Source organism: Rhipicephalus microplus, unplaced genomic scaffold (genome assembly GCF_043290135.1).
Source record: "Rhipicephalus microplus isolate Deutch F79 unplaced genomic scaffold, USDA_Rmic scaffold_135, whole genome shotgun sequence".
NCBI classification, from domain to species: Eukaryota; Metazoa; Arthropoda; class Arachnida; order Ixodida; family Ixodidae; genus Rhipicephalus; species Rhipicephalus microplus.
Genome location: NW_027464707.1, coordinates 110,001 through 120,000, shown reverse-complemented (window position 1 = coordinate 120,000; position 10,000 = coordinate 110,001). Strand labels below are relative to the sequence as shown.

Sequence of the window (10,000 nt, the reverse complement as noted above, 5' to 3'; positions counted from 1 at the left end):
AGTTCGGACTTAGCACTTTTTGGGCTGAGCCTGGCTGGCGGCCCACTCACTCGATCGCCATGTCTGTTTGCCACAGTCTTCCCGGTGGTGCCGCACCCGGGCTCGCCCCGGCAGACGCGTTTTTTTTTCTTTCGCCCCGGCAGACGTGGTTCCCCCCCCCCCTTTTCGCTCGCCCCGGCTGACGAGGTTTTCGCGCCGCCCCGGCTGACGCAGTTTTCGCGCCGCCCCGGCTGACGCGGTTTCGTGCCGCCCCGGCTGACGCGGTTTTCGCGCCGCCCCGGCTGACGCGGTTTTTGCGTCGCCCCGGCTGACACGGTTCGGACTTTGCACTTTTCGGCTGTGCCTGGCTGGCGGCCCACTCACTCGATCGCCATGTCTGTTTGCCACAGTTTTCCCGGTGGTGCCGCACCCGGGCTCGCCCCGGCTGACGCAGTTTTCGCGCCGCCCCGGCTGACGCGGTTTCGTGCCGCCCCGGCAGACGCGGTTTTCGCGCCGCCCCGGCTGACGCGGTTTCGTGCCGCCCCGGCAGACGCAGTTCGGACTTAGCACTTTTCGGCTGTGCCTGGCTGGCGGCCCACTCACTCAATCGCCATGTCTGTTTGCCACAGTTTTCCCGGTGGTGCCGCACCCGGGCTCGCCCCGGCTGACGCAGTTTTCGCGCCGCCCCGGCTGACGCGGTTTCGTGCCGCCCCGGCAGACGCGGTTTTCGCGCCGCCCCGGCTGACGCGGTTTCGTGCCGCCCCGGCAGACGCAGTTCGGACTTAGCACTTTTCGGCTGTGCCTGGCTGGCGGCCCACTCACTCGATCGCCATGTCTGTTTGCCACAGTTTTCCCGGTGGTGCCGCACCCGGGCTCGCCCCGGCAGACGCGTTTTTTTTTTCTTTCGCCCCGGCTGACGCAGTTTTCGCGCCGCCCCGGCTGACGCGGTTTCGTGCCGCCCCGGCAGACGCGGTTTTTTGCGCCGCCCCGGCTGACGCGGTTTTTGCCGCCCCGGCTGACGCAGTTCGGACTTAGCACTTTTCGGCTGTGCCTGGCTGGCGGCCCACTCACTCGATCGTCATGTCTGTTTGCCACAGTTTTCCCGGTGGTGCCGCACCCGGGCTCGCCCCGGCTGACGCGTTTTTTTTTCTTTCGCCCCGGCAGACGTGGTTCCCCCCCCCCCCCCTTTTCGCTCGCCCCGGCTGACGAGGTTTTCGCGCCGCCCCGGCTGACGCAGTTTTCGCGCCGCCCCGGCTGACGCGGTTTCGTGCCGCCCCGGCTGACGCGGTTTTCGCGCCGCCCCGGCTGACGCGGTTTTTGCGTCGCCCCGGCTGACACGGTTCGGACTTTGCACTTTTCGGCTGTGCCTGGCTGGCGGCCCACTCACTCGATCGCCATGTCTGTTTGCCACAGTTTTCCCGGTGGTGCCGCACCCGGGCTTGCCCCGGCAGACGCGTTTTTTTTTCTTTCGCCCCGGCTGACGCAGTTTTCGCCCCGCCCCGGCTGACGCGGTTTCGTGCCGCCCCGGCAGACGCGGTTTTTTGCGCCGCCCCGGCTGACGCGGTTTTTGCCGCCCCGGCTGACGCAGTTCGGACTTTGCACTTTTTGGCTGAGCCTGGCTGGCGGCCCACTCACTCGATCGCCATGTCTGTTTGCCACAGTTTTCCCGGTGGTGCCGCACCCGGGCTCGCCCCGGCAGACGCGTTTTTTTTTTCCTTCGCCCCGGCAGACGTGGTTCCCCCCCCCCCTCCGTCTTTCTTTTTGTTTTTTTTTTTCGCCGCGGCTGAAGTGGATTTTTCGGTGCCTCGACGCCCCGGTAGTCGCGGTTTTTCCGTTTCCGCACGGCCCCGGCTGACGCTGCTCGGTCACAGTCGCCTTTTGTGAGGATTGCAGACTTCTTGAGCGCGGGTGTTTTTTTTTGTTGTTGTTGTTGTTTTATTACGCATTCGCTCCAGCAGACGCTGTTTAGACTTTTTGTTTCCTCTTTTATCCTGCGACGAGGTGACGAGGTTTATTCGGTGCCCCGCCGCCCCGGCTGAAGTGATTTTTCCTGTCCCGTGCCGCCCCGGCTGACGCGGTTGGGACTTCGCGTTTGTTCGGCCGCCACGGGTTTTGGCGCACTCGCTCGGTTGCTTGTTGTTGCCACTTGTTGCGAACCCAGGTTTCTTGAGCGAGCGCGGGCGTTTTTTCTTCCTTTCTTTCTTTGTTCTATGTGTTAGCGAATCGGCCTTTAATATCACACGAGGACTCACAACCAACAATTTTCAGTTTGAAGTGTAAAAAATCTGCAGGTGTTGACGTAACTGACTTGCCCCGTACCCTTGAGTACATCCATGAAGTTCTCGTAGTACTACTAAATCGCATTATTCCAAGTGGAGAAATTCCCATAAACTTGCAAACCTCTACACGAAAATCGGTGCGCGTGATAAAGTTGAAAATTATCGTCCGATATCAAATGTGCCTTCTATAACACAAATTCTAGGAAAAAAAAAAAAAACACTTGTTCGCCGTTTTCTGCGCCGTGACTGGCAGCACTCCGGCGAAGCGAAACGGGGTCGATTCGAGCACGATATCGGCGTCTTTCGACGTGCTCGCCGGCGACCGTCGCACGAGTACGTCGCACGAGCGCGTCTGCCGGGGCGCCGTTTGCGAAGCCGACGCAAAAGTGGGAACCGCCGCTCGGATGATCGCCGCTTTCGGCAGAGTGAGTGTTGGCACTCCGGGGAAGCGAAACAGCGTGAATGCGCCCACGAAATCGGCGTATTTTGAAGTGCCCGCCGGCGACCGTCGCACGAGTACGGTAAACCGCGTCAGCCGGGGCGTAGTTCGGGACGCCGACGAAAAAGTGGGAAGCGCAACTCGGATCTTCGCCGTTTTTGCAGGAGTGAGTGGCGGCCCTCCTGCGAGACCAAGAAGCATCGATTCGTGCACGAATTCGGCGCCTTTCGACGTGATCGCCGGCGACCGTCGCTCGAGTAGGGCAAACCGCGTCTGCCGGGGCGGGCTTCGGGACGCCGATGCGAAAGTGGGAAACGCTGCTCGGATGTTCGCCGTTTTTGGCCGAGTGAGTGCTGGCACTCGGGCGAAGCCAAACGGGGCCGATTACGGCACGATATCGGCGTCTTTCGACGTGCCCGGCGGCGACCGTCGCACGAGTACGGTAAACCGCGTCAGCCCGGGCGGAGTTCGGGACGCCGATGCGAAAGTGGAGAACGCCGCTCGGATCTTCGCCGTTTTTGGAGGAGTGAGTGGCGGCACTCCGGAGAAGCCAAGGAGCGCCAATTAGCGCACGATATCGGCGTCTTTCGACGCGCTCGCCGGCGACCGTCGCACGAGTAGGGCAAACCGCGTCTGCCGGGGCGGGGTTTACGACGCCGACGCAAAAGTGGGAACCGCCGCTCGGATGTTGGCCGTTTTTGGCAGAGTGAGTGCTGGCACACCGGCGACGCGAAAGAGCGCGAAAGCGCCCACGAAAGTGGCGTATTTGGACGTGCTTGACGGCGACCGCTGCAGGAGTACGAAAAACCACGTCAGCCGGGGCGAGCGACCCACGGCGGTCTGGGTGCTTATCGCTGCTATTATAGGGGCACCCCGGCAGACGCAGAAAAAAAAAATTTTTTTTCGACCTTCTTTTTTGCTGGTCGAGCTCGGGTAACCCAGGTCGCAATGGGAGCCGCGCACGAAAGCGGCGTCGCGAGACGCGTTCGCGGTCGCTAGTCGCACGAGCTCGGCAACCGCGTCAGCCGGCGCGGAGTTCGGGATGCCGACGGCTAAGTGGGTACCGCTGCTCGGATGTTCGCCGTTTTTGGCCGAGTGAGTGCTGGCACTCCGGCGAAGCGAAACGGGGCCGATTCGGGCACGATATCGGCGTATTTCGACGTGCTCGCCGGCGACCGTCGCACGAGTACGGCAAAGCGCGTCTGCCGGGGCGAGGTTTGCGATGCCGACGAAAAAGTGGGAAGCGCCGCTCGGATCTTCGCCGTTTTTGCAGGAGTGAGTGGCGGCCCTCCTGCGAGACCAAGAAGCATCGACTCGCGCACGATATCGGTGTCTTTCGACGTGCCCGCCGGCCACCGCCGCACGAGTACGGCAAACCGCGTATGCCGGGGCGGGGTTGGCGACGCCGACGCAAAAGTGGGAACCGCCACTAGGATGTTCGCCGTTTTTGGCAGAGTGAGTGCTGGCACTCCGGCGAAGCGAAAGAGCGCGAATGCGCCCACGAAAGTGGCGTGTTTGGACGTGCTTGACGACGACCACCGCAGGAAAACGAAAAACCACGTCAGCCGGGGCGAGCGACCCATGGCGGTCTGGGTGCTTATCGCTGCTATTATAGGGGCACCCCGGCAGACGCAAAAAAAAAAAAATTTTTTTTCGACATTCTTTTTTGCTCGTCGACCTCGGGTGACCCAGGTCGCAGTGGGAGCCGCGCACGAAAGCGGCGTCGCGAGACGGCTTCGCGGTCGCTAGTCGCACGAGCTCGGCAACCGCGTCTGCCGGGGCGGAGTTCGGGACGCCGACGGCTAAGTGGGAACCGCCGCTCGGATGTTCGCCGTTTGTGGCCGAGTGAGTGCTGGCACTCCGGCGAAGCCAAACGGGGCCGATTCCGGCACGATATCGGCGTCTTTCTACGTGCTCGCCGGCGACCGTCGCACGAGTACGGCAAAGTGCGTCTGCCGGGGCGGGGTTTGCGACGCGTACGCAATAGTGAGAACCGTCGCTCGGATGTTCGTCGTCTTTCGCCGAGCCAGTGCTGGCACTCCGGCGAAGCCGAACGGAGCCGATTCGGGCACGATATCGGCGTCTTTCCACGTGCTCGCCGGCGACCGTCGCACGAGTACGGTAAACCGCGTCAGCCGGGGCGGAGTTCGGGACGCCGATGCGAAAGTGGGAAGCGCCGCTCGGATCTTCGCCGTTTTTGGAGGAGTCAGTGGCGGCACTCCGGTGAAGCCAAGGTGCGCCAATTCGCGCACGATATCGGCGTCTTTCGACGTGCCCGCCGGCCACCGTCGCACGAGTACGGCAAACCTCGTCTGCCGGGGCGGGGTTTGCGACGCCGACGCAAAAGTGGGAACCGCCGCTCGGATGTTCGCCGTTTTTGGCAGAGTGAGTGCTGGCACTCCGGCGAAGCGAAAGAGCGTGAATGCGCCCACGAAAGTAGCGTATTTGGACGTGCTTGACGGCGACCGCCGCAGGAGTACGAAAAACCACGTCAGCCGGGGCGAGCGACCCACGGCGGTCTGGGTGCTTATCGCTGCTATTATAGGGGCACCCCGGCAGACGCAGAAAGAAAAAAAAAAATGGGGACATGGCGTGCGTCACCGTGCGGCTTCGCAGCGTTGCCGAAGTCGCCGAGCCCTTCGACTGAGCCGAACGGCGGACAGGGAACGTTGGTCGGCCGTTCTAACCTGTCGGTGCCACGCCGAGACGTCGTTAAGGAAAACCGCGTCGTGGGCCTCTACGACGCCGTCGAGTCGTTGTACGTTTGGTGTCCAGCGTGTCGGCGGCGAGTAGCGGACACGTCGTTCACGACTTCGGTCTTTCGCAGTCGACGCGAACTTGCGGAGAGTCGTGGTGCCTCACGTTTTCGGCAGAAACCGCGGCGGAATTTTCCCGTGCGTGCGCGCACGACCTCGGTGCTGTGCCGTCAGCGTAGTGTTGCACAAACTCGTGGCCTACCCAAGGTGCGGTACGTTTGCGGCCGTATCCTCGGTGGGAATTTCGTGAGTAGGGTCGCAAATTCTACGACCTCGGCGGGTTTGAGAGCGACGTAGACTTGTGGCACGCTCAACGTGCCACACGTTTCGGGGCACACCCGCGGTGAAATTTTCTCGAGTACGCTCGTATTAGTGCCCAAGGAGGTCTGGGTACTTATCGCTGCTATTATGTGGGGGTTCTCGTGAGCGGCGTACGCGAAAGCGACCGGGTGTCTGATATGCGGCGGGCTTCGGCCTCGTCAAGCGTGTCCTCGGGTCTGCTCCAGGGGAATCCACGGCAGTCGTCTGCAGCCTCATCCGCTTGATGCGTTAGGGGCTGGTTGTCGGACGGTGCCGTTTTACCACGATATCGAGGTGTGTTCCGTGTCGTCCTCGGGCGATTCAGATGCGAAAGCGCCGAAGACGCGGGCGTGACCCGTCGTCTGGCGGCTTTGCAGTCTCGGCTCCGTTGCTAGTTCCGGCCGGTCCACCGACAGTGCAGCGGGCTTGGGCAACCCGCACGGCGCGACCGAGTCGATGCAACGAAAAAGAGCGAGCATGAACGTGCTTCTTGCCGCACGGCTCCCACTCGTCTTTCGGGAAGGTTGTGCCGTAGCGAGCTCGAACGCCGTCATCTCGGAGTGCAAAATAAGCGTGTTGGGGCGCCTGAAGGTGGCCTCCGCCGCACACAGACTGCGTCCGGCCCGCCGAAGGCGAGGACGGACGCGCAGTCGAACGATTACCTGGTTGATCCTGCCAGTAATCATATGCTTGTCTCAAAGATTAAGCCATGCATGTCTAAGTACATGCCGAAATAAGGCGAAACCGCGAATGGCTCATTAAATCAGTTATGGTTCCTTAGATCGTTTCTTCCTACTTGGATAACTGTGGCAATTCTAGAGCTAATACATGCAGTGAGCCTGGAGCCCTTTGGGTAACGGGTGCTTTTATTAGACCAAGATCGATCGGGTTTCGGCCCGTATTGTGTGGTGACTCTGGATAACTTTGTGCTGATCGCATGGCCACGAGCCGGCGACGTTTCTTTCAAGTGTCTGCCTTATCAACTTTCGATGGTAGGTTACTTGCTTACCATGGTTGTTACGGGTAACGGAGAATCAGGGTTCGATTCCGGAGAGGGAGCCTGAGAAACGGCTACCACATCCAAGGAAGGCAGCAGGCGCGCAAATTACCCACTCCCGGCACGGGGAGGTAGTGACGAAAAATAACAATACGGGACTCTTTTGAGGCCCCGTAATTGAAATGAGTACACTCTAAATCCTTTAACGAGGATCAATTGGAGGGCAAGTCTGGTGCCAGCAGCCGCGGTAATTCCAGCTCCAATAGCGTATACTAAAGCTGCTGCGGTTAAAAAGCTCGTAGTTGGATCTCAGTTCCAGACGAGTAGTGCATCTACCCGATGCGACGGCTCGGACTGAACATCATGCCGGTTCTTTCTTGGTGCACTTCATTGTGTGCCTCGAGATGGCCGGTGCTTTTACTTTGAAAAAATTAGAGTGCTCAACGCAGGCGAGTCGCCTGAATAAACTTGCATGGAATAATAGAACAAGACCTCGTTTCTGTTCTGTTGGTTTTTGGAATACGAGGTAATGATTAAGAGGGACGGACGGGGGCATTCGTATTGCGGCGCTAGAGGTGAAATTCTTGGACCGTCGCAAGACGAACTACTGCGAAAGCATTTGCCAAGAATGTTTTCATTGATCAAGAACGAAAGTCAGAGGTTCGAAGGCGATCAGATACCGCCCTAGTTCTGACCATAAACGATGCCAACCAGCGATCCGCCTGAGTTACTCAAATGACTCGGCGGGCAGCTTCCGGGAAACCAAAGTATTTGGGTTCCGGGGGAAGTATGGTTGCAAAGCTGAAACTTAAAGGAATTGACGGAAGGGCACCACCAGGAGTGGAGCCTGCGGCTTAATTTGACTCAACACGGGAAAACTTACCCGGCCCGGACACTGGGAGGATTGACAGATTGAGAGCTCTTTCTTGATTCGGTGGATGGTGGTGCATGGCCGTTCTTAGTTGGTGGAGCGATTTGTCTGGTTAATTCCGATAACGAACGAGACTCTAGCCTATTAAATAGGTGCGGGGTTCCCAGCACCTTACAACCTTCTTAGAGGGACAAGCGGCTCCTAGCCGCACGAAACAGAGCAATAACAGGTCTGTGATGCCCTTAGATGTCCGGGGCCGCACGCGCGCTACACTGAAGGAAGCAGCGTGTCTTTATCCCTGTCTGAAAAGACTGGGTAACCCGTGGAACTTCTTTCGTGATTGGGATAGGGGCTTGCAATTGTTCCCCTTGAACGAGGAATTCCCAGTAAGCGCGAGTCATAAGCTCGCGTTGATTACGTCCCTGCCCTTTGTACACACCGCCCGTCGCTACTACCGATTGAATGATTTAGTGAGGTCTTCGGACCGATGTCCGGCGCGGCCTTTCGGTTGCGCCGGTCTGTTGGAAAGATGACCAAACTTGATCATTTAGAGGAAGTAAAAGTCGTAACAAGGTTTCCGTAGGTGAACCTGCGGAAGGATCATTAACGGATTGTGAAGGGTGAGCGCCTCAGCTGCGTCTGCGCCCGACACTTTCTGCCGCTGACCCCGTTTGGACGCGGGGTCGGCTTTTCCCCACGGGGCTGCCTGAATGTGGAGCGGCACCCCGTGACAAATTGTTGCGCCCAGCGGACGCCAACACCGCGACCTTGGACGGTCGGCCAGGTGGCGGACGCGGGTACAAACGGCGCAACGCACTCATAGGTCGGCTTTCGACCCGCCACAGCACCGTGGCTCGAAGCGCTCGAAATGCGCGACCCGACCGCTGCGGGACCGCCTAGTACTGTAAACAGGAGCGGCGGAGCGCGAACGGCGAGTCGTGGTTACGTCGGTAGAAGGCGAGGCTGCGCGTTCCCGAAACGCCAGCCGAGTGCCCTCCCGACCGTTCGAGCGTGCAAGAACGAGACCCGACAATCGCGCGGCGACTGCCAAGTACGAGAGGAACGGCACAAGCGTCGGCGGTCGGTCAAGGAACTGGCGATGTGACGGGTCCGCTGTGCACCAGTGCATACCGTCCCGCCGTCCGCGGCAAGCGCCTCCGCGTCCTCGGGTGACGGAGGCTGCCGGTCGGTTCTTGCAGGCGAGGGATCTCGCTGGCACCGGTTCGCGTTGACGCGCGGCCGGTCATGGCACGGCGATGCGACGGCCGAGGTGCGCAGTACTCGATGGAGGAACCGCACGCTCCGATGACCGTCCCGCCCTCCGCGGCGTATGCGTACCGACCGTAATGGTTGCAGCAGCGCCGGCCGGCTTTTGAATTCGCCACACGAAACACGGTGCGAGATCGCGGTTAGGGGAGCGTCGACGTTGCCAGGCGTTTTGCTTGCTGCCGAGGGAAAGGCGGCACGGCCACGTCGCGCTCGTCGCGATTAGCGGGTCTGCGCGCTTTGGGAAGGTGCCGCAACGACTTGCCGAAAGAGGAAGCACGGAAGAACGAGGGACTTGGACGTCCCGACAATTGAACGCACTTGCGGCCAGGCCCTTGCTGGCTTCGTTCTTCCGCCTCGAGTAGGCTCGTACGCGGCTCCGGCGCCGAAAGTGGTCCTTGGCACCGACTTCGGTGGACGTGGGAAGTGCCGCGCAAGTACGGCGCGCCTGGCTCCACCTGTTGGCTAAAGTAGGCAGCCGGATCGGCATTTTGGTGTGCGGTGGCAAACCGTGGATGCGAAAAAAGCTTGTGCGATTTCGTGGAACAAAAAGCGGGGGTCCCCCTTTTTATGCGGAGGAGACCGACCCGCCTGCCGTGGTGAACCGCGACGCCACGGTAAAAACGGGAGAGGCTTGTCGATGGGACCGTGCATCCCGCGCTCCACGGAGGCCGGGAGGCGGCCGCCCGAGGAAATGTGTAGCCGTCGAGGCCCGCATCTGCGTGCACTCTTATCCAAATGGGTGTACCGCAGGCATTTTCTGGTTAGGCGGGCCAATGAGAGCGAGCACACAACGATACCTACGGGTCCGGCTTGGAGAACCGGCTTCGACGCCTCCCGAGTATTTATAGAGGGGTGGACCACGAAAGCACTCGCAAGTAGCGAAAGCGAAACGCCGTCCGAAACACACCGTTTGCTCGATTTGCGGCAGCCGAAAAAGGCGCGGCAGAGTTTTGGAGTCCAAGCGTGCGCTGAAAAGCGCCCTTCTTGGCCACTGTTTGGCCGAGTGCCAGAAACGTTTGGTTTTGACTGTACGGAATTGAACAAACACTTTTTCACGACTCTAAGCGGTGGATCACTCGGTTCTCGGGTCGATGAAGAACGCAGCCAGCT

At 60.2% G+C, this 10,000-nt stretch overlaps 2 non-coding genes across 2 annotated transcripts in view; both read left to right on the top strand.

Moving 5' to 3' along the window:
* Positions 1-6,412: 6,412 nt before the first annotated feature.
* On the top strand, positions 6,413-8,227 carry LOC142791010 (small subunit ribosomal RNA). The gene has a single exon (XR_012889933.1). It is a non-coding gene; the product is annotated as a small subunit ribosomal RNA (ribosomal RNA).
* Positions 8,228-9,946: 1,719 nt separating this feature from the next.
* The window catches only part of LOC142790949 (5.8S ribosomal RNA), a 153-nt gene continuing 99 nt past the window's right edge, over positions 9,947-10,000 (top strand). The window contains exon 1 of the ribosomal RNA XR_012889885.1: positions 9,947-10,000. This exon is cut by the window's right edge and continues 99 nt beyond it. This is a non-coding gene — a ribosomal RNA (5.8S ribosomal RNA).